Source organism: Varanus komodoensis, unplaced genomic scaffold (assembly GCF_004798865.1).
Source record: "Varanus komodoensis strain SLA01 unplaced genomic scaffold, ASM479886v1 scaffold91, whole genome shotgun sequence".
Lineage (NCBI taxonomy): Eukaryota > Metazoa > Chordata > Lepidosauria > Squamata > Varanidae > Varanus > Varanus komodoensis.
The window spans coordinates 579,276-589,126 of record NW_025336610.1 but is presented as its reverse complement, the minus strand read 5'-3'; the positions used below and the strand labels follow the sequence as shown (position 1 = coordinate 589,126).

Below are 9,851 nucleotides of genomic sequence, written 5' to 3'. Positions count from 1 at the left end.
TCAGAAAGTTTCCTGCTGTCCTGAAGCAGAAGTGGTCAATTTCTCCAACACATCTAGGAAACCCTCTATCAGTAAGAGGGCCTTTGGAACTCTCAGCAGGCATTTCAGAAATTGGAGCTTGAAGATCTGGAAAGGTGGTGCTGATAAAAGAGATTTGGATTCTGGAGCCAGGGCTGCGCTTCCTGGAAATGGACTGCTGGCAAGGGAGGGGTTGTACCTTACAAGGACTGGAAAGAAAAGGAGTCCACGAAGGGTGGGAATTTTTCAAAAAGGAAATTCTAAAGGGACAATTTCAAACAATTCCAACAAGAAAAAAGGCTAGAAGACAACAGAAGCCCATGTGGCATCAGAAAAAGCCTGAGGATGATCTGGAAACAAAAACGGGGGTGTGCAGGAAGCGGAAGGAAGGCCAGGCGACAACGGAAGAGCACGGACAGGTCGCATGGAATGGCAGGGAAGGCGCCCGGAAGGCTCAAGCGAGGAATGAATGAAGGCTGGTAAGCCACGCTAAAAGCAACAAAAAGCCTTCTTCAGATAATTCCAAAGTAAAAGACAGAGAAAAGATTCGGGGGTTCAGCTACTCAGTTTGGATGGCGAAATAATAACAGACGACAGAGATTAGGCATAAGTGCTTGATTCCTATTTTGGATCAGTCTTTCCCCAAAAGAAGACCTACAGCCTTCCTGAAAAGGGGGAAGAACGAGCTGATGGAGCAGGATGGCAGCTCAAGATGGATAGGAAATGCTCGGGGATCATTTAATTGGGTTGAGCGAGTTCAGATCTCTGGGGCCTGATGAACTCCATCCTAGAGTCATAAAGGAGCTGGTGGAAGAACTCTCAGAATCACTGTCTATTATTTTTGAGAAATCATGGAGGACAGGGGAAGTGCCAGAGGACTGGAGAAGGGCAAATGTTCCTGTATTCAAGAAAGGGAAGAAAAAAGAGAAACCTGGGAACTAGAGACCAGTCAGTCCCTGGGAAAATTCTGGAGCAGAGTATAAAGCAGTCAGTCTGCAAACGCCTTGAAAGCAACACGGAAGCCAGCAGGGATTTCTCAAGAACAAATCCTGCCAGACTAATTTGATTTCATTTTTTGACTGGGTAACCTCCCTGATGGCCGGTGGGAAAGCTGAGGACACGATCCATTTGGACTCCAGCGAAGCTCTAGACAAGGTGCCGCATGATCTCCTGACGAACAGGCCAGCTAAAATGGGTCGGGCGGAACCCGCATCACGTGGCCCCACCATTGGCTGCCGAGTTGGACACAGACTGGGGAGAGGCGACAGATGGGGCGCCGCAGGGGTCAGTCCTGGCCCCTCAACGCTTTCAGCAACGGTTTGGATGAGGAAGAGCAGGGAACCAGCGCCAGGTTTGCAGATACCACAAAACTAGGGAGCGGGGGGATGGCTGATACCCTGGAAGACAGAAAGGAAAGTCAAGGCGATCTTGAAAGGTTGGGGCCCTGCACTGAAAACAACAGGGACAAACGCAGAATTCTGCATCTAGGAAACGAAACCAAATGCATCATTACATGATGGGGAATCCTTGGTTCAGCAATACTGCAAGCGAGAAGGATCTTGGGATTGTCGTAGATCACAAGCTCTAGAAAGGGCAAACGCTCTTTTAGGCTGCATGAACAGAGGCATCACTTCCAAATCCCGTGAAGTGGCAGCTCCCCTAGACTCGGCAATGGCGAGGCCTCACCTGGGCACTGCGTGCAGTTCTGGGCACCACCGTTTAAGATGCGGACGAGCTGGAAGGGGTTCAGAGGAGGGCAACAAGGACTGCAGACAAAGCCCTCTGAGGAGAGATGGCGAGAACTGGGCCTGTTCAGCCTGGAGAACAGTAGACTGAGGGGAAAGGCTCAGTCTGCTCTTGAAAGGCTGCCCCAAAGACGAGGGCCAGGATCCCTTCTCTGTCATCCCAGAGCGCAGGACACGGAATAACGGGCTCACGTGGCAGGAAGGCCAGGTTCTGGCGAGGTATCAGGAGAAATGTCCTGGCTGTCTGAGCAGTCCGACAATGGAACCAGGAACCTAGGGAGATGGCGGGCTCTGCCACGTGGGAGGCATTCAAGGTGCAACTGGGCAGCCCTCTGGGAGGGGAGGGGTAACTGGGCATCCTGCGCTGGGCAGGGGCCGGACCCAGGCGCCCTCTGGCCCCTTCCGGCTCTTCCACTCCGTGACTCTAAGGAGACGTGGAAGCCTTCCCGAAGCACAGGGACCAGCGAGCAGAAGGCGGGAGGATGTGCCAGGTCTCCAAGCAGCAGATTTAAAGGGAAAGAAACTGCCGGGAGGTTTTTCTCAACTGTGCACTGGCTACGTATGTTGATTCTGCCTTAAGTGCAGGGATTGACAACTTGTTGCCCTCCAGAAGTTTTGGCCTGCAATTCCCATCATCCCTAGCCAGCATAGGTCATGCTGAAGGAGGATGAGAGCTGCAGTCCAAAACATCTTATGTTGCCAACTTCTGTTCAAACTGCAGCGGAGCAAAGGAAAACATGCCCGCATTTTTCTGATCCTGCCCGGGGTGGCGGCTGCTCGTTGCAGGTTTGGAAGAATTCCAGGGCTATAATAATTCCACCTGGATGTCTAAGAATCAGCATTTGGGGGGCATTTTTCCATCCCTGCAGAGAGTCTGCACAGTTGATTCTGGCTTGCAGTTAAGAGCTGGCTTTTCCGCCTAGGTTCTGCCTTTGCTTACGTTCATGTGAAGGGGATATTCAAGGTACAAGTTAAGGTAGTCAGGAAATGATGCTTACATCCAAATATTATGGTGGCCTCATTAGGAACCTGATGGTTCCAAACACCTCAGCTTTCCCCATGCGTATAATACATGCCTTGTGATCCACTGGCATTGAAACATCATTTTAAAGCCAAATTATACAGGTGCTCCTATAGCAAAGGGCCTGTTTAAGTTAAAACCAACAGGTGCCATCCAGAGCCTGCAGTCAGAGTGTGACCTTTTGCGATGACTGTTCAATGACACCATCACGGTTGTTTGCTCCAGAAACCTAATGTGAATTTGGAGCAAATATATCTTGGGGTCATGAAATGTTGTTTATTTGTTTCTTTAAAACTTTTGTATGCCGTCACCACATGCCTTAGCTTCTTGGGACGGCTCACAAGACGTGCTATATTTCAGGGGTCCGCAGATTTTCGGACCTGTGGGCAGATTTGGAAATTGTGGGGACCAGCACAGAATGCCTCATCAGTGGACCGCTGCAGTCATCTTCCCGTCATGTCTACAGATGCATCTTATTCAGCAAAAGCATCTGTTTTGTGTTTTTAGTACACTGCAACATTCCTTTAATCAGAGGTTCTCTAATTAAGGAAATTGCTGGCAGTGCACAGCAGCAGATGCTTCTCTGAGCAGATGTTCTGGCAGGATCCAGTAGCTGGTCCTCTTGGAAGGAGGGTATCGTACTGAAACTTTGCCCTGGAACTGTCCTCAGAATTCACTGCTGCACGTGTGCTTTTAAATCATTTATCCGCTTCATGGAAATGAATACACAGACGAGAAATGGATTCGCTGTGCCATTTTGACAGCTAAATGACTGATATTATGAAATGGGAAGGATCAACACACTTCCCATGCCATGGATTGAGCAGCTCACAGGGCATGAATGGGTAGCCCAGAGAGGGCAGCTTTAAATGGACACCAGTTTGGATAATTGCTCTGCTTTTGTTGAAGCTGGTGCATAAATGCTAGAAGGTTGTATACATTTCATATAAATCCATGAGCATACCATAAAAAAGTGGAAAATATATTTCCCCCCATTTTCCCATGGGCACCATGTTGTAAAACTGTGCCATGCCTGGATGCCTGATATTGGGGCATTCTTGGTACTGGAAGAATCCGTGTCAGGAATGAAGTTATCCTGCGCTGGGAGAGTCTTTAAGCTGAAATCAGGAAGGGGTGCTTCATCACCTCAGAGCACCTGCAGCATTCTTGCTCTTTACTTATTTACTTCATTTTTATACTGCCCAATAGCCAAGGCTGGCTGGGCAGTTAACAAAAGTTAAAAACACACAAAGAAAGAGAAAAAAAATACAGTAAAACCACAGCAATTGCAGCCGAATCAGCACAGAGCTATTGCAGTGGTACAGGATAAAATGCAAGATTAACACTAAAGATAAAAAGTTAACTGTTAAAATGCTGGGGAAATAAAAAAGGTCTTCACCTGGTGAAATACAGGTGAAGAGAGTGTAGGTGCCAGGCCCACCTCTTTGGGGAGCATAATCCATAGCTGGGGTGCCTCTTTCAAAAAGTTCCGTCTCCTGGTGGCCACCATCCCTACCTCCTTTGGAGAAGCCACCCAGGGAAGGTCCCGGCAGGTGCATATGGGCAAGGCATTCCTTCGGATAGCCTGGCCCAAGCCATTTAGGCCTTCGAATGTTAATAGCAGCTCGAATGTTAATTAGGCTTGGGCTTCAGCTGGCAGGGGGCTGGAGCACGTGTTCCCGTGAGCCAGTCCCCATTTACAGTCTCATCGCCCTGATTTGGATCAGTTGATGTCTCCAGACAGACAGTGCACCAGACAGACAGTGCAGTAATCCAGTGCCAGAATATGGATGCCTATAGCTAGGCATCATCTGTCCAGATAGTTCGTATGTCAGCTCAAGCGGACGAAAGGTGCCCCGTGACACCGGGTGACACTTCCGGGTCCAGGAGCGCCCCCAACCGCGAACCGTGTCCCTCGGGGGAGTGCAGCCCCGTCCAGGACAGGCCAAGCATCTCCCAGCGGGACAGCTGAGCCACCACCAGCTGCGCCTCCCTCCGTGCCCGGACGGCATCCCGGTGCGCTGGCCCTCGGCCAGTCCGCTGCCATGCTCAGGCGCCGATGTGGAGCAACCAGTGCCTCAGCTGGGTTTGAGGGAGAAGAGGCAGAGCCGAGAGGCACAGCCTCCCCAGACCCCTCGTGCTGATGCCAAATAGCACGGGGGATAAAATGCAGCCCTGGGGTACCCACGGCGTGGCTGCATGGTGCGTCCCCAGCACCACCACCTGGAATCGGCCGGTCAAGCGGGAGAGGAACCGCCGCGACGCAGGGCCTCCCCGCCCAACCCAGCCAGCCTCTCCAGAAGGACAGCGTGGCCGATGGTTTCAGAAGCCGCCGAGAGGCCCAGGAGAGCCAGCGGGGCTGCGCTCCCCGTCTCCCTCTTGGCACAGTCATCCCACAGGGCAGCCACGGCCTTTCCCATCCCAGAACCAGGCCTGAAGCCAGATGGGAAAGGATCTGGATGCTCCATTTCAACTGGGAGTGGCTGGAGCTGTTCGGCCACCGCCTCCTCGAGGACCTTGCCCAGGAAGGGAATGCTGGCCACTGGCCCACGGTAGTTAACGCCCTCTGGGTGCCGGGCAGACTTTTTCAGGCGTGGCTTAATTGCAGCCTTTGGTAGTGAGGCTGGCACCGCTCCCTCTTCCAAGAGGGCACTCGCGGCCTCTTGAACCCCGGTCGAAATCCCTGCTTTAGTTGCGGTAAGCGGCCCCGAGGGGCAAGGATTGAGCACACGGGTGGTGGGCGAGGCTGGTCCGAGCCCTTGGCTTGCAGGAGCACTCAGTGTGTGGCATTATTCCCACGCAGAAATACTGTCCTCTGTTCGGCCCATCTCATCAGCAGACGGGGGGAATAGCTGCCCCCCATGTGTCCTGAGGCTGCCAAAAGCCTGGCTGTCTCCTGGCCCCTCCCGAGACCACCCTTGCCCTGACACTCGAGCTGGGACAGCCCCTGCCTCATCTTCCCAGGGGCTACTTAAAGACCCATGTGCCCTTTGAGGGGGTGGGAGAAGAAGCATCCGGGTGGGGGGCTTTATCATTTGCTCCGCAGGAACCACTGGTGGCCTGAGGACATTCTGCTCTTTATAAACCACCTCGACAACATTGGCAAAAGAGGTGCATAAATAACATGAAGTGGTGTCCCACTGCATCTACGGGGAGGATAATACGTGTATCTGTGCTGTCTGGGGACTCTGTGGGGAGCCAGCCATCCAGAAATAGTTGGGGGCCCTGCCCCTGCCCCTGCCCTGAGAGCGCAAGGAATTGGTGTTGATCCGCAGGGTTAGCAGGTAAATTCAGTTGCGCTGGGCGCACCGAATCGCCACCAGTGTCTGCAACGAGCTGGCTCTGCTCACCTCGAATAGCTACTGAGCGCATGTGCTCCCGGGCTCTCTGAACACGTAGCTGGAGCCACGGTTTTGCATGGCAGGTGGACGCCCCTCGCGGGGTGGGGCAAGGCAGTTGCTCGGCAGGCCTTGATGAGCAGCAGGGCAGGTGCGTGAGGGGAGAACCCCTCCCTCTCCGTCCCAGGTGCCCTGGCAGGTCACGGCTCTTGCCTGTTTGCAGAGATGGTAGCCGCTTGCAGCTCCCGGTGTCGCTGGCCCGGGAACGAGTCCCGAGGCTGACTCGGATGCAGGGACCACCCCGCCCATCATTCTGTTCGCCAAGTGGCAAACGAACGGCCCACAGGAAGCCTACAAGCGGGACAGGAGCGCCCCAGTGCCCGACCGTCCCCATGTTCCCGGCAGCCAGTGAGCACAAGCATAGCAGATGTGGCGCTTTCATGTGGGCTGAGCTGGGTGAGCTTCTGCAGAGGGATCTCTGCTGGTATTTGCGGTCACTGAAGCAAGCCGTGGATGGACTTTCCAAAGAGGAGCGGGTGGGCGTTCTGCTTGTGCAGAAGACGGACTGAGCCGAGCGTGGCTCCCTGTGTCTGTGACGGGGCCTCCTCCGAAGGAGGCCCAGCTCAGCTGCTGGTGACTGACAAACGAAAAACATTTACAAAACACCAGTGCTGTGACTGATAAACCTTACTTTCTCAAGCGTATCATATGTCGCTTTGTTTGGTCCTGTTTTTACAGTGAAACTAAGTTTAATATTTTTTGATAGGGCAAAACTTGCTGACTTGCTGAGCATACACTGATAAGGATCAGCTCGGCTTCTTCTCTGCCCTCTCCTTCGCTATGGAGTAAGGAAAATTACTGGCCACCCTTATCCATGAGATGTGAGTGGTGTAGAACTGCAGAGAGAATTCCTGGCGACTCCTGCATGCTTCTGTGGCTCCTTAAAGAATTCCTGGCGACTCCTGCATGCTTCTGTGGCTCCTGGGCTGAAAAGCAGCTTCTAAGTCCCTTCTTTACACGCTGGCTTGGGGTGAGCCACCTGGAACTCAGTGGGACTTCATACAGTTGGGCTGTCCAGGGGCAAGAGCTGTCCTTGTCATAACCTTCGGAGGCCAGGCACTATGTGGTGCCTCTAAAACTGCAGTCGAGGTACTGAAGCTGAGTGGAGTGTGCCAGGCTGGCCAGTTAATGTGAAGGTCGTGGCTGAGAATCTGCTTTAGTCTCCGGCGTGGTTTGCCTTGGCTTCCAGGGTGGCGTGGAACAATACAATTGCATCTCCTGAAAGTTTAGAAATCAGAAGGCGAGTGAAAGGACCTTGACGGTCTCTGAAAAGGACAGTGGTTCTTTGAAGATCAGATTAGTTATGCCACATAAGGATTTATTTTGAAAATACTTCTTTTCAAACGTTTCTGCAGATTGATTTTTAAAATAGTTTTAGCCCTGAAGAAGGTCCAGAATATATGGTACAGGGCTCCAATATGTTGGGGTAACTTCAAGGACTAAAACTATAGGCTCTTTATGTCTTGAGACTTGGTCTTTTTACTTGTCAGAAAGTAGAAGGCCAGTGAAAAACCCGATATTCTTTGAAAAGGCTCTTTTCAGTGGCTCTTTGGAGATCTGATTAGTTGTGTCAAACAAGGAGTGAGCTATATTATAGAAATAGGAATATCCCTTTGCTAAAATGCTCCACCCTCCCAAAAATTGGTGCAAAAGCACGTCTCGTCACCATCTCCTGAAGTCTCAGTGACCGTCTTGAAGTGAAGGAATCCTGGCCACTGCCTCCCAGTTAAACTTGGCGTCCGAATGATTGGTACCTGTGTGGCGCAGTGGCCAAGGTGCAGTCCCGGGACTCGGGAGATCTGGATTGTAGTCTCCTCGCAGCCTTGAAGCTCCTGGGGCGGATTTGGGGCAGGATTTTTGTCGTGAAGGTATGACTGGAAGTGGCAGTTCTTTGAAAGGAAAAAAGGCAGGTGATTAAACCAGTTCTGCTCTGAGTGACACGAGCTGCTTCTGCGCTGGGCTTAGCGTTGCTCCGAGACAAACCCCTGATTTCCTTTCCAGTGCTTAAGATGCCAAGGCTTTTGGGCGGGATGTAGAGGCGTCCTTTGGGGGAGAAGGATGGCTTGCTTGTTAATTGCTATATCGGTCCCGAGTGAGGCTCTGTGAGCATGTTGCAACATTGCAAAAGAAAAAAATGCAGATAGTTAAATCACCAACAGCAACATACAGCAATACAAAATTAAGCACAACAGAACTTTTATAAAAAAATTTTTTTAATCAAAACCAGATTCAGCCACCATTTTCTACGTGTTGCAGCATATACGGGAACCCATGGATTTGAAGCTACATGTGCAGCTGAGACACACACTTCAGGCACTCCAGGGGCAGCCTGTGCAGGGAAGGCCTGCGGCCCCAGTCATGGCCCAGCCGGCTCTTCCGCAGGGGAGGTCACAGGTCTTTGAATGTCTGCATTGCGCCTTAATGCAACGCTTCTTTCCCTCTATAGCAGTGGAGAAGCTACTTAGTGAACCTCTTTGGGCAGAAAGTTTCATGCCTAGTGTTCAAAACTGGTGTTTCCCACAGTTCTTAAAAATGTTTTGTGATGTTTTACTTCGGTAAGAATCCAGCTGTCGAAGGTGTGTGCCTAGAAGCCTGTCATTTCAGATACTCTGTACCCAGGGAAGAGGGCCTTCAGTTGACATGGCACGTGCGGTGCTGGCCAGGCCTGGCGCTGAAGGGACGGGTGCCGGGCCGCTTGGACTCTGCCCTCTTGTTTACAGCCGAAAGGCTGAGGCTCTTGCAGAGAAAATCACCGTAACTCCGTCCATTCCAGCTGGCCCAGCACTCCTCGTTGTGTTACCTGTCCCGGTTTCGTTTGCATCGATGTAGGAGCAGGCGGCCGGCGTGCCGAGAGCCGCCTGCGACAGCCGGGAGGGGAGAGGCATCGGCCCTGGCGTTCCTTCAGGCGGGCAAGACCCGCACAGGGCAGGCCCCGCGCGCGGCGCAGGCGCTCTGCTCGGGGCTCGGTCCTTTATGCCGGTCGAAGCGCGGGGCCCCCCGCAGCGCCAGACGGCAGCGCCTCTCCCTCCCTCCCGCCCTCCCGCGCCGGGCTGCCCGGGGGGCCCGCGGCCTGCCAGCTGCTGCCCAAGCGCGGCCTGGCTTGCGCGCGGCGGCGGCGGCGAGGCGCTGCTCCCGCGGGCCTGGGCTGCGTCGAGGGCCGCTCCCTCCCCGGGCCGGGCGCCTTTAACGCCAGCCGACTCCTCGCTGTGACGTGCGCCTGGCTCCCGGCCCGGCGCGGGAGGAGGGGCGGCCCTGGTGGCGCGGAGGGCCCTCCTCCGCCGCCGCCGCCGACAGCCCGCCCGCCCGCGCGTCCGGGGAGCGGAGCGGAGCGGCGCAGCAACTTTTCCTGGCTCCCCCCTTGGGCGGGCGAGCGAGCGAGCGAGTGCGCGCGCGCCGGGCTCCCTCCGCCGCCGCCGCCGCCGCCGCCCTGCACTTTCGCACCCCAATGACGGATTAAAAATCTGCCGCCCTGAAACTGGCTGGAGAAGTCCGGTAAGGCCCGAACAAAGGCTCGCGCGCGCGCCCCTCGCGCCCGCCGCCCGCAGAAAGAGGGGGTGGTGCGGCCCTCGCCCCCCTTTCGGGAAAAGGCGCCTGGCGCGCCGCCCGCGGCCGCGAGAGGCCCCGGGAGGCGGCGGGCCGCCCCGGCCCGCCCGCCCCCCGCTCCTTTGT

The 9,851-nt window shown here is 54.2% G+C and overlaps 1 protein-coding gene and 1 pseudogene across 2 annotated transcripts in view; both read left to right on the top strand.

Moving 5' to 3' along the window:
- The window catches only part of LOC123017325, a 6,063-nt pseudogene extending 4,306 nt beyond the window's left edge, over positions 1–1,757 (top strand).
- Positions 1–9,851, top strand: part of NUMA1 (nuclear mitotic apparatus protein 1) — a 69,763-nt gene that overhangs the window by 6,726 nt on the left and 53,186 nt on the right. Inside the window, exon 1 of one of the 2 annotated variants that reach the window (XM_044418539.1) lies at positions 9,499–9,674. The exons of the other annotated variant lie outside the window; for it this stretch is intronic. The gene's annotated coding sequence lies outside the window, so the exon portion shown is untranslated. Of the gene's footprint in view, positions 1–9,498; positions 9,675–9,851 lie in introns of those variants that run through there. 2 annotated transcript variants of the gene reach the window in all.